Source organism: Canis lupus, chromosome 13 (assembly GCF_003254725.2).
Source record: "Canis lupus dingo isolate Sandy chromosome 13, ASM325472v2, whole genome shotgun sequence".
NCBI classification, from domain to species: Eukaryota; Metazoa; Chordata; class Mammalia; order Carnivora; family Canidae; genus Canis; species Canis lupus.
In genome coordinates, this window is record NC_064255.1 from 32,061,209 (window position 1) to 32,087,307 (window position 26,099).

Sequence of the window (26,099 nt, forward strand, 5' to 3'; positions counted from 1 at the left end):
GATTGAGAATCCCTGAACTAGACACCTTTCTCCAACATTTGGTGATTTTCTTTTCTTCTGTTTTTTTAAAGTTTTATTTATTTAAGTAATCTCTACATCCCACGTGGGGCTCAAATTCACAACCCTGAGATCAAAAGTCATACACTCTTCTGACTGAGCCAGCCAGGCACCCCATATTTGGTGATTTTCGACAATAACAGAGTGCTTGATTCCACTTATTCACTCATTTATTATTTTAATCATTCATGTGTTTATTATATATTTTATTGCACACCCGTGGCAAGCCAGACACTATTCTAACCACAGAATGAAGGAGAGCCTCTGTGTGCTCTGAAATCTCTCAGCTTCCTTGGGGAGACACACAAGTCCATAAGAGAGTTATTTGACAAGCAATTTTATTTTTGTTATTGTTTTATTTTTTTTAATTATTTTATTTATTTATTTCAGAGAGAGAGGGCATGAGCAGGAGGAGAGCTGGAGGGAGAGAGAGAAGCAGACTCCCTGCAGCACAGGGAACCCGATGAGGGAACTGATCCCAGGACCCCGTAATCATGACCTGAGCTGAAGGCGGATGCTTAAGTGACTGAGCCAGCCAGGCGCCCTGGATACGCAATTTTAAATTGTATACAATGGAATATTACTCGGCTATTAGAAATGACAAATACCCACCATTTGCTTCAACGTGGATGGAACTGGAGGGTATTATGCTGAGTGAAGTAAGTCAGTCGGAGAAGGACAAACATTATATGTTCTCATTCATTTGGGGAATATAAATAATAGTGAAAGGGAAAATAAGGGAAGGGAGAAGAAATGTGTGGGAAATATCAGAAAGGGAGACAGAACGTAAAGACTGCTAACTCTGGGAAACGAACTAGGGGTGGTGGAAGGGGAGGAGGGCGGGGGGTGGGAGTGAATGGGTGACAGGCACTGGGTGTTATTCTGTATGTTAGTAAATTGAACACCAATTAAAAAAAAAAAAAAAAAAAAAGAAAATATCTTTAAACTACCTTATAGTAAATCGCTCTGTAACTCTCAACTTAACCTCTGACGTCTTGGCCGGCTGATTCCTGCTTTACTGAGACCTCTCCACCGTCTGGGTGCCCTGAGCAGTTTCCTTGCCCACATTCAGAAGTTGCCATGACAATGAAACGAGCCATTCTTAGGAAAATGGCCTTGAAAACAAAAGGTTTTATGCTTCCTTGAAGGCAAGAACAACTGGTAACTATTTTTATTTATTAAGTTGTGTCTTTCCCAAAAGATCTGTGCTAAAATAGAACTGATCCAACCTGCAGAAGAAAGGAAAGGAGGGACATTTTCTCAGTCCACGGCCAGCTAGGCGTGGGATGTACTGCCAAGTGCCTCAGCCTCAGGGAAGCACTGGGGGGTCCCTGGCGGGTCCCTCCTAGCCCAGCAGGTCCACCCCAAAGACTTCACATGTCTTGTCACCTCGCAGCTCTGTTTGCACATCTGTATGCTGGTCTTACGGGCTCTACTTCAGTGAGGATTAAGTGACATATAAATGTGAAGCCTCAGTGAATAACTTTCACAAATTCTAATGTTTGTCTTTCTCTCTTCCTTATGCCTGGACTCCGAGCTGAGACTCCCGGGGTTGACCCTTTGCATTCTGTCTTGGTTACAGTCTTCTCACGCTGCTCTGTGGACCCCTGCTCATCCAGCACTTTCACATCCTTGCTCCAGTCCCTGATGGGTAGAGAACCAACTGCTCAAGATTAGTTGGAGGTAAAAATGCAAGTGTGAATACACATCTGAATAGTTTCATTTGTACAAGGGGAAGTGATGAGGCCTTGCATTTATGTCAGACAGCAGAGATGGAACACAGGGACTCTGGGACTCCGTCTTCCTGTTGCACCCCTGCCCCCAAGCTGTTCTTTCTGGAAGCTACCACCACCCACTGTAAGGGTGGACTTTCTCTTCTGCTCACATTACTTTGGAATGGGACATGGTTTCAAAAGCTCTTCATTTCCTTCTTTTGGATATTTTTAAAACTAAAAGTGGTTTTCTCTAATGATCCATAGAGGTAAAGAGACAAGATCACTAGGGAAAAGCCAGACGCTGGCTTTCCTACCTCTCTGACAGGAGTTCTTAAATCTCACAGGATTGTCACAGTCATCCCTACACATACGTTTTGGGAACATAGTTCCTAGAATTTCCTTTGGGATTTTCCTCTCTCGTTCTAGGATGGGTCTTCATGAACCTTCTTCCTTCTCTAGATCACTTTTGAACACTTTTACTAGGAAATCCACCTTAGAAGGTATAATATTTATTTTTTATCTGTCAGGCTATTTTTGATATCATTTCATATATTCTTCACAAAATCTTATAAGCCTGATAAAATGAGCCTTGATGTGAAGGCTATCAATTATAGTTGCGTTATTTCTTTTATAATGTTTCTTTTCCTCATAAGCCAATGTTTGTTGGGTAGAAGAAAAAGATGTTTGTACAGTTCTGTTGGCAAACCAGGTCTGAGCCCAGGGCAGAAAAACACAGCAGCTTCTTTAGCCTGAGTAATGCTCCGGCTTACAGATTCCATCCATCCCTTGCTTCCGACTTAGAACGGATTTGGTTGTAGGAAGGGGTGTGTGGCTGATACGACCTGTGGTTTTTTAGGAAAAGGGTCCACAGACATCCTCTGGCCTTGGCCTCCCATGGTAGACAGAACCCTCCACACCCCAATATGTCCATGCTCTGGTCCCTGAATTCTGAGATTATGCTACTTTCTGTGGCAAGAAGGACTTTGCAGATACAGTGAAGGTTATAGACTTCACCATCTGGAGATTATCTTGGATTTTCAGTCTAATCACATGAACCCTTAAAAGCAGAGAATTTTTTCCAGCTGGAGTGAAAGGGATGTAGCAGGAGAAGTCCGAGTAATTCAGAGTGTGACAAGGATTGGATCCTCTAATGCTGGAGGGGCCACATGCAAAGCATGAGAAGGCGGAGAGGGCAGTCTCTAAAAGCAAAGGCGGGCCCTGCTGACTGTCGGCAAGGATGGGGACTTCAGTTCTACAGCCACATGGAACTGAATGCGGCCAAATTCCTGAGCGGGGTTGGAAGTAGATTGATCACCAGAGCCTCTAGGAAGGAAGGCAAGTCTGCTGACACATTTATTTTGACCTTGTAAGAGCCCAGAGGACTGCTGATCCGCACTATCTCCAGACTTTTGACCTTAAGGAATGAAATAATAAGTGGGTATTGTTTTAGGTACAATCTATGGCAATTTGTTGTGGTAGCACTAGAAAACAAGTACACTGCCTCCCAGGTGGGCACTCTTTTCCATTCAGGGGGCTATTTTGCTGTGTGTGGTCCTATGTGCTTGTGGCCCTTTGTAGGGAGGTCTTGGCACCCACCATGGGAGCCCAGGATCATGACTCTTTTCTCCTGCTTGTGTTAACAATCCTAAACTTCCTCAAAGATCTGGAAGCCTCTGACTCAATAGGTAGGAAATCATTTCCAAAAAAGAACCAAAGAGAAAAAGTATCTTCATGTTTCAGAAAATATGACTCCACTACCCAGGAAATCGCCATGCGTATATTAGGTGCCACCAAACAGTGGCGGTATTTAGAAAGAATATGTACGCACACGCACGTGTATCCATGTTGGGGCAGGGAAGGGTAGGCTGAGATGTCAGGGGGAGCTCTCTGGAGGGATCTGCTTCTAAGCTGAGACTCGAAAGAAGGAGTCTGAGGAAGGGACCTCTAGGGAGAAGATGCTGCATGGACAAAGGCCCAGGGGTGAGGATACAGGTGCTGTTGAGGACTGGGGGTAGTTGGGGCCGGCCAGCACACAGAGCACTGCCTCTGAGCTTTGGACATTGTCCAAAGAAGGACATGACACCAGCCAAGTGTTTTGTGACTAAAAGAGCAAAATATTAGGACATGTTTTAGAAGGATCACTCTGGTGATAAAAAGGACCCGGAGGAGACAATGGGAGGAGGGAGAACCATTATCTTCAGAGGATTGTGGTGCCTCGTTTACAGGAGAGCTTGTCTCAGAAAAGTGTTATTACACCCAGGAGGGTCTGGATGACTGTTATCATCACCTGGCACTCAGGCCCCATTTCCTACAGGAGCGAGGGGCCCTCATCGCTTTAGCTAAAGCTCAGGTCAAAGCTTGAGCATCAGAAGATGCTTATTTTTGTTTCTCTTTCTCCCTGGTAAAGGCAGTGGAACAATAGAAGAGAGAGAAGAGAAAACAGGTTTCACATTAGCCTCCACTTCGTCACCTCCTAACGATGACTTTCATTCTCATGGGTTTATCTCTTGGCTTTTCCAAACGCCTATATAATCTTCTACCATTGCAATCTGGCTATAGGTAGTTTTCCATCATGCTTTGGGAAGTGGCTCTAGCACCTTTATGGGGTCATTTTTAATGCCTACCTAACACTATCCCAGAGAGAGTCTCAATGGTTTTAATGAACTATTCTCTTTCTGTTAGACGTCAGGTTCTTCCCGAATTTTTGCACTTGTAAATAACATCTCCAGCAAATAGTGGTGTTTGGGGGGCAGGAGCCATTCTTTAGGTTAGATTTCTTCCAACGTTATTAGTAGGTTGAATATTAGAAATCTTTTTCGGCTCCTGATACCTATTGCTAAATGGCCCAGAGGTGCTACTTGGATCAGTCACTCTACCCCCATTGCTGGAGATCACTGAGGGGTCGGGAAGAGGAAAGAGGAGGCAACTGCTCCTGAGCACCTAGTCCCAGGGGCCTTGTGTTGTGTGTCTTCCTGACTCTTTACAACAACTCTGTGAGTCGTTTTATTTATTTGAGGCCTTACTTCATGCAGGGAACTTTGCTAAATGCTTTTAGCTCTTCATCTCATTTAATCATCAAAAGAGCGCAGTGGGGAAGATGCCCTGTGTCCATTTTGCAGATTAGGAAAACTGCAGAGAGGTTAAACCTCAGAGAGGTTAAATCACTCTTCAAATCAGGTGCTTACAAAATAGCAGAGCTTGGGGGTGCCTGGGTGGCTCTGTCGGCTAAGCAACCGACTCTTGATCTCAGTTCAGGTCTCAATCTCATCATTGTGAGTTCAAGCCGTGCACTGGCTCCACGCTGGGCATGGACCCTACTTGAAGGAAAAAAAAGAAAATAGTAATTTTTCTACTACATGGGTTAGCAACACACCCTCTCTGTACCTGTTCATCATTAGGTTCATATTTGCAGAAGCATCAGGAGGCAAAAGCAGCAAAACAATCTAGAGATTGAAAAGTAAAGGGCATGCTAGGAGCCACGAGCACTTACAACTTCTTTTGAAGAGTCATAATTAGCGTCTGTTGTTCAGCCTAGATCAAGAGCTGTCAGGGCTATTGTCTATTGTTTATAAACTGTATTCAAAGAGTAAATTCTTACTCCTAGGTTAAGGACAATTTCAATAGCATCTGCGTGAAAGGACTAGTAAGCCCTTGACTGAATACATCTCTGGATTCGTAAGAATGACCAGGCACACAGAATTCTCGGCAATGGGATCCTCCAGCCTCGAATCTCCACCTGGTGGGGGTCATGAGGATCCCATAAAGGGAGAGGAATATGGGTGTTTTTAGCCTGGGGTGGGAAGGGTGCGAAGGCGGGAAGCGCATGCAATTACACTGTGCCTGGATGCTACACTGGATTCCGACTTTGGAGGAAGCAGAGGGTGCTACATAATCCATCTGCTCCTGGTTAGCTTGCCAGGAACAAAAGTGTGCACAGAAGGCGAGAAGAGGGAACACCATGGGGACTTGGGATAAATCCCCCCTGTTGCTATTTTGCCTGATGTCATGACACGTCTGAAAAGACTAGGTTGTTGTCTTTGGGAAAGATGATAATTTTGTGATGATGTAAGCTTATTTGCTTGTTTGTCTGTCTCATTATTTCATGTGTTTAAGTTCTGTCTGCCCAGTGCATTGGAGCGACAGCATCTTCTCGGCTTTACGGTCGTGCAGTTTGACAAAGTGACAGCATTGATTCTGTGCCCATGTCTTTGCCACACGGGAGATGAATACACCAGAGAGAGAGGGGCAGTGGTTTGGGTGTGGTTGGTGCCCAGAAGGGCCCAGAACTGGGCTTGTTAACTCTTCCCAGGGCAGGAATGGGCAAAAGAGATAAGGTAAATCTTCAAAGAGGTGACAGAGATGGGCTTTGGAAGCCTTCGAGGAATTTGCCAGGGAGGGAAGCAGGTCATGACATTTCAGGCAGAAGAAATAGCCCAGATAAGGGCATGGTTTGTTTGGGGATAATGCAAGCAGTAGGGGGATATTAAGATCTAAAATGTGTAGTAGTGATGGTGGGAGTTTGGAAGAGGTGAAGGAACGAGGGGAAAAGGATGGGCTGAGAAGAGAGATGGGACACAGAGAGGTCTTGTAGGTGGGGCCCTGGTTTGACTCATTATGAAGCAATTTGACCCAACAGTGCCAACCACCCATACTATGACAAGGTGCTATGTCCTAGAAGCGAGCATTAGGACACCAGGGTGAAACCCTGTGGGGTCACCCACTAACCATTCTTGTTACATTAGGTAAAGTATTTCATCTCTTTGAGCCTTAGTCTTCTTCTTTTTACTTATTTTTTTAAAGATTTTATTTATTTATTCATGAGAGACACACACACACAGAGAGAGAGAGAGAGAGAGAGAGAGGCAGAGACACAGGCAGAGGGAGAAGCAGGCTCCATGCAGGGAGCCCGATGCGGGACTCGATCCGGGGACCCTGGGATCACACCCTGGGCTGAAGGCAGGCACCAAACTGCTGAGTGGGTTTGGGGACCCAGGGATCCCCAGTCTTCTTCTTTTTAAAACAAGTACATCAGTATTTATCTTACAGGGTTTGCCTGGCAGATTAAAAAAAAAAAAATCCAAAGGCATAAAATACCCAGCACCGTTCCTGACAAGTTAGTATTGCTTTCTTCCCCAGGCATTCAGGGTTGCCCAGTAAATTTGGACTGAATATCATTTCATTAAGTAAACATAAATAAATTAAAAATGATCAGTATCATTAATACAGGAATGTGGACGAAATGTCTATCACCGAACAAGACTGCCTCCTGCGGGCCCACAGGGCAGGGGAGGGCAGAGCCGAGTTTAGGAGAGAGCAGTGAGGCCCAAGGTTCCTGGCACGATATATTGATTCCAAACAGGGAAGCGCTTTCCCTGAACCCTAAGCTGAGAGACCTGGTTATAGAGACCCCATCGCAGGAGCACCCTTTGTGATGTGACCCTCCCGGACGCCCGAGAGCAAGTCAGAGCCTCTGTCACAGGTTCTCGATTTCGTTCTTTCCCTCTGTCCCCCCGAGTCAGGGAGCAATAATTCTCTCTAAGCTGGCTCCTGAACATGCAGTTAATTTAGATCTATTGAGTTTACAGGGATTACCTTGCTTCCTTTGTAGTAAATAAAGCCGTAAACAGCTGGCGGAATTGATTAATGACTCCAGGCGAGCTGCAGCATTTAATCAATGGCAAAAGCTGTTCATTGGGTGCAGCCCAGAGCAGACAGGAGCCCAGGGCAAGGACTTCAGCCTTGGGCAGCCCAGGTAAGCCCAGGTAGGAGCTGCAACCTGGGCAGGGCAGGGAAGAAGGGTCTCTAGATGGTCTTTATCCAATCCAGACACGATGGCCTCATGCGTCGTCTTGTCCTATTTTGTTTGCCTTGGGATAATTATTTGAATTATTATTTTTTAACAACTATAATTACAGGGAAAACAAGAAGAGAAACTCAAATAGATCATGTTTAAAACACCAGATCTCGCTATTTTTTATATTCCCCAAATGAATGAGACCATATAATGTTTGTCCTTCTCCGGTTGACTTATTTCACTCAGCATAATACCCTCCAGTTCCATCCACATCGAAGCAAATGGTGGGTATTTGTCGTTTCTAATGGCTGAGGAATATTCCAGTGTATACAGAGACCACAGCTTCTTTATCCATTCATCTTTCGATGGACACCGAGGCTCCTTAGGGGAAAAGAGAAAAAATGAGTGGGAAATATCAGAAAGGGAGACAGAACATGAGAGACTCCTAACTCTGGGAAACGAACTAGGGGTGGGGGAAGGGGAGGAGGGCGGGGGGTGGGGGTGACTGGGTGACGGGCACTGAGGTGGGCACTTGACGGGATGAGCACTGGGTGTTTTTCTATATGTTGGCAAATTGAACGCCAATAAAAAATAAATCTATAAAAAACAAAATAAAAAGAATATCAATAGATGAAAAAAAAATAAAACACCAGATCTCATCTACAATAAATCAAAGTAGTTGAATTTTCTCATGTTCGTATCATGGTACTGGTCACACATGTACATCATATTTGCATTTTTAGTTTGCTCCCCAATAACCCGTTCTCCCAGGCAATCAGAGACATTGTCTAAAAATGTCAACTCAGTCACACTATGCTCTGCTTATGTTCTGCAGGAGCTTCTTCAGGGTCTTCAGAATAGTATCTCAACTCCTTAGAGAGTCCGAAAAACACAGCCTCCACGGTGGGGTCTGGCTCATGTCTCTGACTTTTATGTTTCACCAATATCTTTATTATTTGCCAGAAACCTGCCACGGTGCTCTTCCAGGTTCTCAAACATCCCGTGGGTTTGCTGTCACTGCTAGATCTCTGTGCCCTGCTTTGTCCTCTGCCCACAACATTCTCCCTCTATTAATTCCTTGATGATTCCAATGCACATACATGTGTCAGAACTGTCTCTTGCCCCAGTTCAAATTAGATTCTTCTCATTAAACTATTTTCAGGGGGAGGGTGGTGGTGCTGGGGTGGCTCAGTCGGTTGAGTATCTGCCTACAGTTCAGGTCATGATCCCAGGGTCCTGGGATCGAGGCCCACATGAGGCTCTCTGCTCAAGGGGAAGCTCTCACTCTCCCTCTGTGCTCTCCTCCTCTTTCTTAAATAAATAAATAAATAAATAAATAAATAAATAAATAAATAAACAAAATCTTAAAATCTTAAAAAAAACCTAAACTATCTCTGGGCACCTTGTACTTTACTTTTGCTTCACCACAGTTACAGTTGGGTTGCTTTTTGTCCCATGTCCTTTTCCCCTCTAGAGTGTAAGCCACCTGAAGGTGGAAAATATCTATTTATTCATCATTGTATATGCAGTCCCTGACAGAAAATCCGGATCATAGTTGAATCATTATTGACAATTGCATTTTTTTAAAGATTTTATTTATTTTTTTGACACACACACACAGAGAGAGAGAGAGTGCACAAGCAGGCAGAGTGGCAGGAAGTGGGGGAGGGAGAAGCAGGCTCCCACTGAGCAGAGAGCCAGACGTGGGGCTTGATCCCACAACCCCAGGATCAGGATCTGAGCTCAAGGCAGACACTTAACTCCTTGAGCCACCCAGGTATCCCAAACTATTGGATTTCATTATAAAAACATACTTTTATAATCTGCCCTTTTCGCTTAGCATTACATCATAAACATCAGACCTCAGTGATGCTTTCAATTGGTTACTTACTATTCCACCAAATAAACAACTTATTTTGCTTAATCATCCCCTTGTTGTTGGGCAATCAGTTTTAATCTTTTATTTTATAGTGTTTATCTTTTAGCTTCCTGTGACTAACACATTCAAGAATTATTTCTAGGGAAAATGGGTTAAATTGAACAGAATATGTTCTTTGTTGTATAGTCAGAAATGCAATCATCAAAGTACTTGCCACACAGAAGGTTTGGCAGCAGAATCCCTGCCTGGTGTGTGTGTGTGTGTGTGGGGGGGGGAACAATGAGGTCTTCCAGGCAGCTTGGGGAATGGCAGGAAGTACCAGGAAGAGTAGCTCTCCATCTATTCTTCTAAACGCGATGGTTGGGACAAACTCAGACTCTGACCAAGTGGTGAAATCCACACAGGCAGTATGTAAATAAAAGGCCTAACTCTGGGAAATGAACAAGGGGTGGTAAAAAGGGAGGGGTAGGGGTTGGGGTGACTGGGTGACAGGCACTGAGGGGGGCACTTGATGGGATGAACACTGGGTGTTATGCTGTATGTTGGCAAATTGAACTCCAATAAAAAAAAAAAGGCCATGGTTGTGTTCTAATAAAAGTGTATTTATAAAAACAGGGGCAGACTGTACCTGCCCTTGGGCTGCGTATTGCCAACCTTTGGTCAAGAGAATTGAATACGATGCTATTTGGAAAATGCTTAGCTCAATGTCTGGAACCTAGAAAGTACCTAATAAAATAATAGTTATTATAGAGATTATGATGCTGATGCTGATGATTGGCATCTGTCAATCTATTGGACTTGGCCACCTGCCCTCATCCTGAGATTTCTTGGATTCTGGCATCTGTAATAACAGACTCTGGTGGCTCTTTCTGCCAGCACAGCTTTGCAGAGCATAGTATTTCCCTCAACAAAACTCAGTAACTCCCCTCTCTTTAGGTATATTCCATCATCATGCAACAATTCCTAGATTCCTTTGCAAATTCCAACCCTCTCAATTTGGACGCATTAGTTTAAAGTGTATAATTACTTCTAATTGGATTCACGGTCAATGTGCTGCAGCACTATTAGAGGCATAATCGATAATCACTGTATGGAGCAATTCTAGCTCAATATCATCTCTTGCCCAAGCCTTCTCTGATCAGTTGAAATTTGACTGCATATTAGGTAACACCCAACAAATGAGATCTGTGGCCTTGCACCCAGCCTGTGATTACTGCTGGATTTTCCATCTGCTTCAGTGGAAAATTGTTGGCTACATGCACAAGGAGAAGAAACTCCTGGCAAGGTGTAAAAACAGGACAGTTGTCCATCTTCTGTGTCCTTACAGCTCCAGAGGCAGAGACTGACATGATTGCTTGGAGGAGGAAAAGCCGCAGTCACATTTATTGATGTATTTAGCTCAGCAAACCTCTGGAAGATTCTTGAGGGCTTATTTAGGCTAATTCTAAGCCCCTTTTAGAAGCACCAGAATATATACAGCCTTCTTCTTGCTCAGAACATTTCATACAAAAGGAGGGTCTTTGGTCCCATCAGCCCTCTCACCTGCTCTCCAGCAACCTCCTCAAGCAAGAAGCAAAGATATTATTCCTTGATCTTATCCTTGACTATTGTAGCTCTGCAGTGCTTTTATTTTTTTCCAGTGATCATTTTCCTTTAAACATTACCCACAGAGGACTACAGCTGAAGACAGAAGAGAGAGCTGAGATTCTGACTCTAAGATTCACCAGTTCTGTGACCTGAGTGACCCAACCCGGGCCTCTGTTTGGAGGCTAGATTAAAACCAAGGTCATTCTAGCTCTAGCCAGCTGGGTTAATGAGTGGTGTCGGAACCTGCCTTGCATCCATAAATGGGTTTATGCATCTTCTTCATGAATTAACCTGTCTGGAGTCCGGAATCTGAACTACTGAACATTGAATACAATCAAGGTTGAATGGTTTGAAGTATACATTGTTTTATAAATTAATCCATCCTTTCTATAGAATTTTTTATAGGAAGTTAATATTTTTTTTTTTTTTTACTAAGTTAAACGAAGCCAGACAAGTAAATTCAATGAAAGGATCAAGTAACGTGCTGGTTCTTAAGCTCCTAGTGTCAGCCCTATTGCAGTAAATAATGGAAGAAACGGTTAAGAAATGAGTAAGGTGCCACGCCCCAGTCTAAGCTCAGTGGCAGGCACATGATTTTTGCTTACATGAGTGGATAAATGGTACACTCCCCAAGTACAAGTTAAACTCCATTCAGTCCAAGAATGAGTACTGATTCAAAGTAGAAACCACCGTAATATTGTTTATTAGGTGCTGACCATTTGGCAGGTATCATGCTAAGCCCACTGAAGACATGAATTACTTTGTCATAACCCACCTCCCATCATGAGACTGGTTACAACCTTCTAATTTTACAGATAAGAAAAAGAAGACTCAGGCCCTACTGAGTAACTTAAGGACATGCTACAGGAAATCAGTAGTAGAATCAAGGTTCGACTAAGTAAGTACTGCTCTGACCCCAAGGTCTGTCCTGTCATGCCTCCCTGCAAGCTGGTGGCATGCAGGCCTGACCACCTCTGCTTCTGTGGACATGGTGGCTGACTTGTCCCAAGAGAATGTGAGTACCTCTCCTCAAGCCCTGCCATATGGCTTGGTTCCCACCTTAGTTTCTTAAGTTCTTCTGATCTTTCACTTGATCTGAAATTTTCACTCTGAATCTACTTAGTTGTCTAAAGTCTTGAAAAATTGCCTATTTCTTGTTAGTTCATGCTTCTTTGGACCCAAGCTGGTGATTCTTGTACCACCAGCCCCTGCGTGAGGTCAGCTACTAAGAGGTTATTGGCCAACCAGAATTGATGGGCTTGCAGAAGAGACCTCCTCCTCCATGTCTATCTTTCTATGTGCCTGGCTATTGCCAGGTCAGTTATTACCATGGTTAACCATGAGTACCACTAACACCACTGGACTCTTGATACTAGATTGCTATCCACCCAACTTTCGGGCCATCGCTATAAGAACATCTTTCTGGAACAGAAATAGTTTTGGAGTTACTTCCTAGCTGTAGGATCTTGGGAAGACCACTTAACACACTATGAGACTGATCGCCTGTCTCTGAAGTGGGTATGATACTGACACCTTCCTTACAGGTGATGGCAAGGATGAGAAGCCAAGTTTGAAGAGCTCTTGACACATAGTGGTTGCTTAGTGAGTGGTGACTTTGTCATGGTGGAGGTTGTTGCTAATTGTTCTTTCTTGGGGGTTCTGCTGCTCTGCTCTTGTGATGGTGGTCATAGCGTCTTTTACCCCTTTGCTGTAAAGTCAGCCTCCCTGTTTCATACTTCCAAACCTTCCAAATTTACACAGACCCAAGGAAACAAATCCAGCATGCACATAAGTTAATTAAGAAAATGAACGAGATCAAAGGAGACAGAGGTAGTTAGGAAGGAAAAAAGAAAGAGAATCGGGTTCAAAGTGTGGTTGTTAATTACTTGCTCTGGATTTATAATGCCAAGAGGGTCCATCAACCAGAATACAGAATGAAGAAATGAAATAAATTAGCAGAGAAACTTCGCCTTGTGTTGACTCTCTGTAATAGGCCAGAGTCCTTGTGAGTAATTAATAGCAAGTAAGGAAGCCAATTTATTTAGCAACTGAAGGGGTCCTTGTAGAAACCTTTTTAAGGATAAAAACAGCGATTGTGGAAGCAACTGCAAGCTACGTCATAGGAATGAATCACCATTATTAATTCCTAAGGGAAGTCATGCTATAAGAGTGGGGCTTCATTGGCAACAGGGGGATTTAAACTTGAGGGTGGCACAGAACAGGGGAGATGAGCTGAATGGAGATCCTATGGCCAGAGATGGAAGCTGAGATCTTCCTCTATTTGCTCTGTGTCTTTGGGCAACCAACTAACCTCTTTGAGTCTCATATTTTTATTCTAAGTGGAAGACAATTGCCTGGGTGATGGGCACTGAAGGGGGCACTTGATGGGATGAGCACTGGGTGTTATACTATAGGTTGGCAGGTCGAACTCCCATAAGGAACATACAAAAAGAAAGAAAGAAAATTCGCTCTCCATACAACTCTCAAGGCTCTTGTGAGGATCAAAAATGAGAAAGGATTTTGTAAATTGTTAAGGCCCTGAGATCTGAGCAACCGCAATGATAAAGACAATGGTAATCATGATGAGGAAGATGTTGGGAAGGATTCAAGATCAGGCTAATGTGGAGCCAAAGTTGACTCCTAGGTGTTACAATCTAAGTACAATGCCAGGGCCTAATATGTACCCCAAATACTATCCCCCTGGCTCCCTGGTGCCTCCATTATTTACCTTGGTACAGCACATAACCCTTGATACTCAGTTTCTTCTTTTCATTGCATTGCCATTGTGTTTTCTTTCCTTCACCAATCTCTCATTATATTTTTTTCTGTAATCCACCCTAATTTTTCTTGGGTAAGTGTCAGGGAATAAGGGGATGAATCTATTATGTGCTGTGCCATATGCAAGGCCAGGATTTGTGCATTCCTCACACCACACCACCACATCCTTTTAGCAAAATGATGAAATAGACTATTTTATTAATCCAATTTTGCATTTCAGAAAAGTGAAGCAGGTCCAGCATGATACAAGTATTAAATTATAGAGTATAGAGTTAAGATCACATCTGTTTCATTCATACTGATAAATAACTCTTTTAATGTGTTTGACCTTGTTCTGTTCAGCTACGTTGTTTTAAACTCTTCACGAGGAAGTAATGATGGATTCTGTATAAAGATCATATTAAAAGGCCCAAAGCTACACCTTGAGTCTTTAGGAACAAGGAGTTTTAATCTTTAGTCTAAAGGCATGTTCATTGTAGTGAAGGGTTAGCTATCCCCAGAAATTAACTACCAGTGCTAATAGGAAATGTCTAGGTCAACTAAAAGCATGTTACTTTGGTAGATGCTGGTGGCATCATTGTACACTTGCACTGTCACCCCCACCTCTGGTCACCAAGAACTATTTTCACCAGGAACTATTTGTGGAGTTAGTTAGTCACATTTGAGCTGTGATGTCTGCCCAAAGAAGTGATGGTTTTTGTAAGCAGACCTCATCCTGGTTGTGATTTGTAGACACTGTTGATGCCTCCTTTCGATAAGGGTACCATGGGGCTTCCCATGCTAATGTACAAGCCTCTTGGGAAAGCTAACACTTAGATGGGATTTTTACTTTCTGAAAACATAGATGATATAGAGCAAAACCTCCTAGAGAGAAGAAAGGATAGAAAGGGTCTAAAAAGCAGTGATTGATAACAAAGGCTGAACGAACACCCAAGCTTGCAGGTGTTCTGTGGGAGAATTAAGTGTTGCATACGATGGGGGTTCTATGTGCACACAGATGTGATCCAACTCATATTTAAATCCTGTTAAACACTTGCAATAGTGCAGCACTTGTCAAAGATTCCTAAATTTACTTACTCCCGCTTTCCCACACTCCACCCCTCCCCAGTAGTGTCTCTCTGTTCCATCTCTGCTCTAGTGTTCAGTGGGACATAATCAGAAAGGGTGGGAATAGGCTCAGCAGGTAAGCCCAGCAGGTGCTGCAGACAGGCTGTTTGTATCCAAGCTCTTAGAGGGGACTGCTAGCTGTTTAATTTGTTATTTTACATAAAAAGTGGTTTAGAAAAGAAAATGTCTTATTTATAGGCCTGAATTGCATGCTTTCACCTCTTCAATTGGGTCTTCCTATAGTCAACCTCAGGAATGTTACCCTGTGACCCTTGGTTATGGGGGAAACACATGCACATATCCCCCTGGAAGTGTTCTGTATATAATTTGCTTATATATATTTGATATATTTGCTAGTCTCAAGGAGCTTGGAGTGTGGCATATGGGGGAGAAGCAGAAATAAGCAAACAAAAAAATAGTCATTTGTAAAACCCTGTGATCAAATGCTATGATGGGAATAAGCCTAAAGGCATAGAAAGGATATACAACCTACCTTAGGTGAGAGCATTCTAGAAATGAGAAACTAGTTCACCTAGTAAACTGAAGAAGACGCATATGAAATAGTTTCAAAGAAGCTTCTAGATCAATGTAATTACATTACTGATGGATTCTGAAACTGAGGTCTCCCCAGTGGAACTTGGAAGATTATGTGCTTCCCTTCAAACCTCCCTGGTTTTCTTCTCCGACTTAGATTTTGCATCTTGGGTGACATAATTAAACTACTCTCATGTGGGTGTGATTGGGTCTGTTGAAAGAAACCCAAATGCAGGCAGTTACTGATTTCTCTATAAAACACAAGTATTTTATTCCTGTGTAAATTGTTAATAATCAAAAAGAAATTGTTAATAATCTGTAAGTATTAGTTTTGCTTAAGTAATGAGCCAATGAGGAAAAAGATTTGGACAACTACCACTTCTAAGTAGAAATGCATTCGCTTCTTCTCTAAATATTGTGGTTATCATTCACTGATGTTATTAGAAGCTTCTTGTTAAAGTCTTAGCTGATTTCAGCCTGTCCCATTTTCCTCATGATGAAGCTGTGCTTTTGTGGAGGGTTTCCACATCTGACTTCTATAAAAAAAAAACTAAATTTGTGCAGTGGCATTTGAATTGAAGATAGTGTTTTGGTGTTTACATGGGAATGTGAATGAAACTCACTTAGAGGAACATGGAAGGAAAAGTTCTTACCATATATTGTTTCCCAGACAGAAAATGATTTTCAAAGGAGGGTTGGGAAAGCATAGCGAGCTTTGGTAAAGCAAGCATTTCAGAGAAGGAGCAGCTAACCCCTGGGACTTAAAGTTCTACAGGTTAGCAGGCATGGGACACTGGCAGTGCCTGGTATACAGTAGGGGCTCAATAACCCATTTTATTTTTTATTTTTTTATTTTTATTTATTTTTTATTTTATTTTCAATAACCCATTTTATTTTATTTTATTTTTATTTTATTTTATTTTTTTTAATTTATTTTTTTATTGGTATTCAATTTACTAACATACAGAATAACACCCAGTGCCCGTCACCCATTCACTCCCACCCCCCGCCCTCCTCCCCTTCTACCACCCCTAGTTCGTTTCCCAGAGTTAGCAGCCTTTATGTTCTGTCTCCCTTTCTGATATTTCCCACATATTTCTTCTCCCTTCCCTTATTTTCCCTTTCACTATTATTTATATTCCCCAAATGAATGAGAACATATAATGTTTGTCCTTCTCCGACTGACTTACTTCACTCAGCATAATACCCTCCAGTTCCATCCACGTTGAAGCAAATGGTGGGTATTTGTCATTTCTAATAGCTGAGTAATATTCCATTGTATACATAAACCACATCTTCTTTATCCATTCATCTTTCGTTGGACACCGAGGCTCCTTCCACAGTTTGGCTATCGTGGCCATTGCTGCTAGAAACATCGGGGTGCAGGTGTCCCGGCGTTTCATTGCATTTGTATCTTTGGGGTAAATCCCCAACAGTGCAATTGCTGGGTCGTAGGGCAGGTATATTTTCAACTGTTTGAGGAACCTCCACACAGTTTTCCAGAGTGGCTGCACCAGTTCACATTCCCACCAACAGTGTAAGAGGGTTCCCTTTTCTCCGCATCCTCTCCAACATTTGTTGTTTCCTGCCTTGTTAATTTTCCCCATTCTCACTGGTGTGAGGTGGTATCTCATTGTAGTTTTCATTTGTATTTCCCTGATGGCAAGTGATGCAGAGCATTTTCTCATATGCATGTTGGCCATGTCTATGTCTTCCTCTGTGAGATTTCTGTTCATGTCTTTTGCCCATTTCATGATTGGATTGTTTGTTTCTTTGGTGTTGAGTTTAATAAGTTCTTTATAGATCTTGGAAACTAGCCCTTTATCTGATATGTCATTTGCAAATATATTCTCCCATTCTGTAGGTTGTCTTTGAGTTTTGTTGACTGTATCCTTTGCTGTGCAAAAGCTTCTTATCTTGATGAAGTCCCAATAGTTCATTTTTGCTTTTGTTTCTTTTGCCTTCGTGGATGTATCTTGCAAGAAGTTACTGTGGCCGAGTTCAAAAAGGGTGTTGCCTGTGTTCTTCTCTAGGATTTTGATGGAATCTTGTCTCACATTTAGATCTTTCATCCATTTTGAGTTTATCTTTGTGTATGGTGAAAGAGAGTGGTCTAGTTTCATTCTTCTGCATGTGGATGTCCAATTTTCCCAGCACCATTTATTGAAGAGACTGTCTTTCTTCCAATGGATAGTCTTTCCTCCTTTATCGAATATTAGTTGCCCATAAAGTTCAGGGTCCACTTCTGGATTCTCTATTCTGTTCCACTGATCTATGTGTCTGGTTTTGTGCCAGTACCACACTGTCTTGATGACCACAGCTTTGTAGTACAACCTGAAATCTGGCATTGTGATGCCCCCAGATATGGTTTTCTTTTTTAAAATTCCCCTGGCTATTCGGGGTCTTTTCTGATTCCACACAAATCTTAAAATAATTTGTTCTAACTCTCTGAAGAAAGTCCATGGTATTTTGATAGGGATTGCATTAAACGTGTATATTGCCCTGGGTAACATTGACATTTTCACAATATTAATTCTACCAATCCATGAGCATGGAATATTTTTCCATCTCTTTGTGTCTTCCTCAATTTCTTTCAGAAGTGTTCTATAGTTTTGAGGGTATAGATCCTTTACATCTTTGGTGAGGTTTATTCCTAGGTATCTTATGCTTTTGGGTGCAATTGTAAATGGGATTGACTCCTTAATTTCTCTTTCTTCAGTCTCATTGTTAGTGTATAGAAATGCCACTGACTTCTGGGCATTGATTTTGTATCCTGCCACGCTACCGAATTGCTGTATGAGTTCTAGCAATCTTGGGGTGGAGACTTTTGGGTTTTCTATGTAGAGTATCATGTCATCGGCGAAGAGGGAGAGTTTGACTTCTTCTTTGCCAATTTGAATGCCTTTAATGTCTTTTTGTTGTCTGATTGCTGAGGCTAGGACTTCCAGTACTATGTTGAATAGCAGTGGTGAGAGTGGACATCCCTGTCTTGTTCCTGATCTTAGGGGAAAGGCTCCCAGTGCTTCCCCATTGAGAATGATATTTGCTGTGGGCTTTTCATAGATGGCTTTTAAGATGTCGAGGAATGTTCCCTCTATCCCTACACTCTGAAGAGTTTTGATCAGGAATGGATGCTGTATTTTGTCAAATGCTTTCTCTGCATCCAATGAGAGGATCATATGGTTCTTGGTTTTTCTCTTGCTGATATGATGAATCACATTGATTGTTTTACGGGTGTTGAACCAGCCTTGTGTCCCAGGGATAAATCCTACTTGGTCATGGTGAATAATTTTCTTAATGTACTGTTGGATCCTATTGGCCAGTATCTTGTTGAGAATTTTTGCATCCATGTTCATCAGGGATATTGGTCTGTAATTCTCCTTTTTGGCGGGGTCTTTGTCTGGCTTTGGAATTAAGGTGATGCTGGCTTCATAGAACGAATTTGGAAGTACTCCATCTCTTTCTATCTTTCCAAACAACTTTAGGAGAATAGGTATGATTTCTTCTTTAAACGTTTGATAAAATTCTCCTGGGAAGCCATCTGGCCCTGGACTCTTGTGTCTTGGGAGGTTTTTGATGACTGCTTCAATTTCCTCCCTGGTTATTGGCCTGTTCAGGTTTTCTATTTCTTCCTGTTCCAGTTTTGGTAGTTTGTGGCTTTCCAGGAATGCGTCCATTTCTTCTAGATTGCTTAATTTATTGGCGTATAGCTGTTCATAATATGTTTTTAAAATCGTTTGTATTTCCTTGGTGTTGGTAGTGATCTCTCCTTTCTCATTCATGATTTTATTAATTTGAGTCTTCTCTCTCTTCTTTTAATAAGGCTGGCTAATGGTTTATCTATCTTATTAATTCTTTCAAAGAACCAACTCCTGGTTCTGTTGATCTGTTCCACAGTTCTTCTGGTCTCGATTTCGTTGAGTTCTGCTCGAATCTTTATTAACTCCCTTCTTCTCTTGGGTGTAGGATCTATTTGCTGTTTTTTCTCTAGCTCCTTTATGTGTAAGGTTAGCTTTTGTATTTGAGTTCTTTCCAGTTTTTGAATGGATGCTTGTATTGCGATGTATTTCCCCCTTAGGACTGCTTTTGCTGCATCCCAAAGATTTTGAACGGTTGTATCTTCATTCTCATTAGTTTCCATGAATCTTTTTAATTCTTCCTTAATTTCCTGGTTGACCCTTTTATCTTTTAGCAGGATGGTCCTTAACCTCCACGTGTTTGAGGTCCTTCCAAACTTCTTGTTGTGATTTAGTTCTAATTTCAAGGCATTATGGTCTGAGAATATGCAGGGGACAATCCCAATCTTTTGGTATCAGTTCAGACCCGATTTGTGTCCCAATATGTGGTCTATTCTGGAGAAAGTTCCATGTGCGCTTGAGAAGAATGTGTATTCAGTTGAGTTTGGATGTAAAGTTCTGTAGATATCTGTGAAATCCATCTGGTCCAGTGTATCATTTAAAGCTCTCGTTTCTTTGGAGATGTTGTGCTTAGAAGACCTATCGAGTATAGAAAGAGCTAGATTGAAGTCACCAAGTATAAGTGTATTATTATCTAAGTATTTCTTCACTTTGGTTAATAATTGATTTATATATTTGGCAGCTCCCACATTCGGAGCATATATATTGAGGATTGTTAAGTCCTCTTGTTGAATAGATCCTTTAAGTATGATATAGTGTCCCTCTTCATCTCTCACTACAGTCTTTGGGGTAAATTTTAGTTTATCTGATATAAGGATGGCTACCCCTGCTTTCTTTTGAGGACCATTCGAATGGTAAATGGTTCTCCAACCTTTTATTTTCAGGCTGCAGGTGTCCTTCTGTCTAAAATGAGTCTCTTGTAGACAGCAAATAGATGGGTCCTGCTTTTTTATCCAGTCTGAAACCCTGCGCCTTTTGATGGGGTCATTAAGCCCGTTCACATTCAGAGTTACTATTGAGAGATATGAGTTTAGTGTCATCATGATATCTATTCAGTCTTTGTTTTTGTGGACTGTTCCACTGAACTTCTTCTTAAAGGGGAATTTTAAGAGTCCCCCTTAAAATTTCTTGCAGAGCTGGTTTGGAGGTCACATATTCTTTTAGTTGCTGCCTGTCTTGGAAGCTCTTTATCTCTCCTTCCATTTTGAATGAGAGCCTTGCTGGATAAAGTATTCTTGGTTGCATGTTGTTCTCATTTAGGACCCTGAATATATCCTGCCAGCCCTTTCTGGCCTGCCAGGTCTCTGTGGAGAGGTCTGCTGTTACCCTAATACTCCTCCCCATAAAAGTCAGGGATTTCTTGTCTCTTGCTGCTTTAAGGATCTTCTCCTTATCTTTGGAATTTGCAAGCTTCACAATTAAATGTCGAGGTGTTGAACGGTTTTTATTGATTTTAGGGGGGGATCTCTCTATTTCCTGGATCTGAATGCCTGTTTCCCTTCCCAGATTAGGAAAGTTTTCAGCTAGAATTTGTTCAAATACATATTCTGGCCCTCTGTCCCTTTCGGCGCCCTCGGGAACCCCAATTAAACGTAGGTTTTTCTTCCTCAGGCTGTCGTTTATTTCCCTTAATCTATCTTCATGGTCTTTTAATTGTTTGTCTCTTTTTTCCTCAGTTTCCCTCTTTGCTATCAACTTGTCTTCTAGGTCACTCACTCGTTCTTCCACCTCGTTAACCCTCGACGTTAGGACTTCTAGTTTGGATTGCATCTCATTCAATTGATTTTTAATTTCTGCCTGATTAGCTCTAAATTCTGCAGTCATGAAGTCTCTTCAGTCCTTTATACTTTTTTCTAGAGCCACCAGTAGCTGTATAATAGTGCTTCTGAATTGGCTTTCTGACATTGAATTGTAATCCAGATTTTGTAACTCTGTGGGAGAGAGGACTGTTTCTGATTCTTTCTTTTGAGGTGAGGTTTTCCTTCTAGTCATTTTGCTCAGTGCAGAGTGGCCAAAAGCAAATTGTATTGGGAAAAAGAGAAAAAGAGAGGAGAGAAAGAAGGAAAGAAAAGAGAAAGAGAAAAAAAAAGGGAAGAAAAGAAAAAAAAACGAGAAAAAAGAAAAAAAAAAGAAGAAAAAGAGAACGAAAAAGAAAGGAGAAAAAAGGGGGTGGGGGAAGGAAACAAATCAAAAAGCAAAACAAAACAAAAACAAAAACAAAAACAAAAACAAAAACAAACAAAAAAAAAGAACCACCGGGGAGTATCTTCTGATTCTGTGTTCTTTAAGTCCCTTGGCTTCTCCTGGAATTTGTCAGTCTAGCTGGTGTTCTGGGGGAGGGGCCTGTTGTGCTGATTTTCAGGTGTTAGCAGTTGGGGGAGCTGCTGTGCCCCTGCCTGGTGCAGGGCTCGGTGGGGGTTGTTTACCCCGTGAGGCCGCAGGAGGAACAGCCCCAGTGGCGGGGCAGCTCTGGAGCCCTGGATTCAGCTCCGGCAGGAACTCCGTCTGCAGGGCCTGGAGGCTCCGGGGCGGGGCCGCTGATGTGCTCAGCTGGGGCAGGAGCGTCCTTGCTGTCCTGGGCCCTCCCGGCCTCTGCCTGTCCCGGGGGAGGCGGGATCCTGGGCTGTGTCCCGGCGCCCTGTGCTCCGGGGCCTGCGCTGGTGGATTCGCGCTCCTGCCCCGCAGCCCCCTCCGCGGAGCCGCCCCCCGAGCCCCCACGAGCTGCTCCTGGAACCGCGCAGCCCCCTCCGCACGGAGCCTCTTCCTCTGCCCGAGCCCCTCCGAGCTGCTCCCGGGGCCGCGCAGCCCCCTCCGCGGAGCCGCCGCCCGAGCCCCTTCAGCTGCTCCGGGTCCCGCCAGGTCCCGCCGTGGCGCTGCAGCCCTTAGGGAGCTCGGCGCACTCTCCTGGGCGCGCAGTTGCTGTTACTGTCCCCGGGAGCCCGAGGGCATCCCCGCCCTCCTGGGTCCTGCTCCACCTCCCCGCGAGCCCCTTTCCCCCGGGAAGGTCGGTGCAGCTCCTGCTCCTCCGGGACGGGGCTCTCCTGTCCTGGGGACACTCGCCCCGGCCTCAGCCCGGCTCCTCGCGGGGCCCCTCCCCCTTGGAGGCCTTTGTTCCTTTATTTCTCTTTCCCCGTCTTCCTACCTTGATAGATGCGCGAACTCTTCTCACTGTAGCATTCCAGCTGGTCTCTCTTTAAATCTCAGGCCGAATTCATAGATTTTCAGGATAATTTGAAGGTTTTCTAGGTAGTTTGGTGGAGACAGGTGATTTGGAGACCCTACTCTTCCGCCGTCTTGCTCCTCCCCTCAATAACCCATTTTAAATGAGTGGGGGTGAATGGACTTTTCAGTTCTTTGATGATCACAAATCACTTGGTAGTATCTCTGATATTTATGCGGGACATTCCCAGAGATTAACTCTTTGCTTCTTTGCTGTTTTGCAGTTTTGCAAAGTGTCTATGGGAGAACTGGCTGCTTCCTTCTCCAGCCGTTTCAAGGCCCTGGCAATCATTCCAACCATCCCTGTGAGCATGTTCAGGGTATGTCATAGCTGGGCTCAGACCCTCTCTCCTTCCCTGACAGCTTTAATGGCCTAACTGGTGCTATGAGGAAACTCAGACTGTTTTAGCTCTTCCCACTGCTGCATGGCTTGGTTCCCTGGAGGGGTCCCAGACATCTTTCCCTCCCTGCTGGTGGCTCTCCCACTCTTTTCCACTCTAGATGCCCAGTTTATGCCCCAAACTCTTTTGATTTGACTTGCATTGCATGCCACTTCTCAGCCCTTCCTTTCCAGACCCTCTATTACTCATTCTCCATATTAGAGCTTCTATTCACTCCTAAGTCAGGCTATTTGAGATGGGGAAGCCATCTCTGATTTTGAACCTGCTCCCACATTGTGTTGCTACATGGATTTGTTCACGCTTCTTTCTCTGTGTCTGTGCACTGGGGTAGCTCCTACCATGCGGCCACTGAACTTGAGCATGCAACGTTTTAGCCAATAGGATGACAGCGAATATGACAGACCCCAACTTAGAAGCTGCCTTTGGACTTGCCTTCCCAGTTTCACATCTCCAAGTCACCCACATCTGACCTATTGCTTTTTTGCCCATCCTCCCTTGTCCCCCATCCTAACTATTTGGACCTTTGTCTCCCAGCTTCATCTGGTCTCATCCATCCCACCATTGCCTGCTCCTCGGTCTTGACTTTGTCAGATGCTGCAGACAACAGCTAGCAGCAGAGTCCCTGCTGTGTGCTGCTGGGGGTGCCTCCAGGGAAGAAACTGTAGACGAGTCGGAAAAAAATAGCTTGGGGAGCAGAGGTGCCTCCGCAGAATGCTGACTTGATGTTCTGTTGATGAACAGTTTAAGGGGTCAAGAGAATAAACAGGTGTGGGGGAGGCATGAGCTGTGAACCACAGGTCTTAGAGTGAGACAGGCCAGCCCACTTCTGAAGCAGCTCTGCACACTGCTGGGCTCACGGATCTAGAAAGGGCAGGCTTGGGAGAGGCATATCCATCACAGGAGGCGGACTGCGGCCTCTGGACTCACTAAATGTTAGCACATCCTGTACAGTCAAGCAACATAAATTGGGTCAAACCTTGACGAGTGCTGAAGTTTTGCAGCACAGGGGAAGAGAGTTTTCCCAGTGTCAGACTTCAACTACTGACTTAAGGCTGCTTTCATGTTAATTAAACATATTAATATAATTCAACTGCAAGAGAATCTGTATAGCTTTTCAGATTTTCCTCAAAAGGGCTAAAAGCGGGAAGATGCCAATTCAGAAAATTTTCATGAAGGTAATTACATCATGGCAGACATCCAGGCAAGATGTACACACACGAGGGGTTCGGAAGCAACTTTTTTTTTTTTAATAAATCTGCACCCACTGCATTTTATTTTATTTAGCTTCACCACACATTATGGGTTACATCGAGACAAACACCAATCAGATTTGTGGAGTAAACTGATTTGGATTTGAGTGTCAATAATGCCATTTACTAGTTAGTGTGTGGCACTGAAGAAGCTACTTCAGCATTGGAGGTTCTGTTTCCTGGAAAATGAGGAGCCAAGTTATTTCAGACAGGGAGTCTGAGGACTGGAGTAGATTAAAGCACGCACGCATGCACACACACACACACACACACATGCACACACACACACACAAGTACAGTAGGAGGCACCAACAAAAAATGTGTTACTATTCCTATTATCCTGTGCAATTTAAAGCTGGTCATTTCACCACAATTTTCAGAATATTATAAAAAGAAAGCAGAACTCTGACCTACCCACCGGCCCCGGATGTACTTCTCACTCTGGATGTCTGTTGTTATGACTGCCATGTGGATTCATTTTTGTTCTGTTCTCTTGAGTGTGAGAACAGAGATGATCAATCACCTTCTCCCATGACAGAGCTGAGTGGAGGCAGCTCAGAGATGAATGGTGGAAGAACATGAGAATAATGACATTTACATATACATATATGAGAAACACTTTAAAATTGCTTTCAGAAGAAAGGACAGAGAGAGAGAAAAAAAATCCCCCTATTGAAAATTATAAAACATGCTGACTCTTTCATAGCAGAATTGTACCCCAGGTTGATGCTATTCATAATAAATTATATGGTGGTGATTTATTTATACCAAATGTTTAAGAAACTTGCCAGATTGATGAAAAATGCATAGGCATGCACTTTAGTCTGACGCCACGCATTCAATGGGGGAAAGAAGAGCAAATGTAGAAAGGAAGAGAGGTAGAGGAACCAAGACAAGGCCTATGGGGTGGTGGAGTGATGGAGAAAAAAAACTTTGTATTTAAAATGACACAAAGAACATGAGCAAAATTTTCATGTGGTTGTCCCCAGTCACCCATTCCTAAAATCATGATAAGCTGTAAGTTTCAGGATGGACCCAAGGGCACAGAGAAGGTGGAAATGTCTGGCTGGGGAAGTTTCCAGACTGACCTGATTCAAATCTCAGCTCCGGGGCAGCCTGGGTGGCTTAGCGGTTTAGCACCTGCCTTCAACCCAGGGAGTGATCCTGGAGTCCTGGGTTCGAGTCCTGCGTCAGGCTCCCTGAATGGAGCCTGCTCCTCCCTCTGCCTGTGTCTCTGCCTCTCAATCTCTCTCTCTCTCTCTCTCAAGAATAAATCAATAAAATCTTTTAAAACAAATCTCAGCTCCATCAGCATTTGTGGTGTGACTCTGGGGTGTTACCCACCTTCTCAAGCTCCCTTTCCTTTGTAACATTGACTCTAATTATATTGGTGAAACCAGATGAAAACCCAGTCAGCATCATCAGCACAAGCTTGGGCTGGAAAGTTGAATAGCAGAAGTAAAGTTCAAACAGAGTTTCTTCAGGAACCCAAGACTCCAACAAGAAATTCAAGGTCAAATTCAACCAAGGGTTGACCTGGAGGACAGACACAGAAACCACAAGTGTGGGAGCCAGCTTGTGGCTAAATCCCATTGGCATTTCACAGCACCACGCTCTCTTGCTCTGTCTTCCAGAGTTTACGTCTGCGTATATAGTGAAAAATTAGGCCATGCCATTAGCTAACTCTGTAAAGAGTACAAAATAGTGAATGAAACACTCTTTCGGGCTGTATCCTGGCCCAGATTCCTGTTACCCACCCGTCAAACATGATTAGCAACTTCTTAGATACTTTTCTGGAGATTTTAAGTCACAGGTAAGAATAGACGCATGTGTAGACGTAGGTGAGAAGTAGACAAAGACG

At 43.3% G+C, this 26,099-nt stretch overlaps 1 long non-coding RNA gene across 1 annotated transcript; it reads left to right on the forward strand.

The window, feature by feature from the left end:
- The first annotated feature begins 1,009 nt into the window (after positions 1-1,009).
- On the forward strand, positions 1,010-24,288 carry LOC112662404 (uncharacterized). The gene is made up of 4 exons (XR_003138494.3): positions 1,010-1,218; positions 1,640-1,740; positions 22,812-22,907; positions 23,523-24,288. It is a non-coding gene; the product is annotated as an uncharacterized LOC112662404 (long non-coding RNA).
- The last annotated feature ends 1,811 nt before the right edge of the window (positions 24,289-26,099 follow it).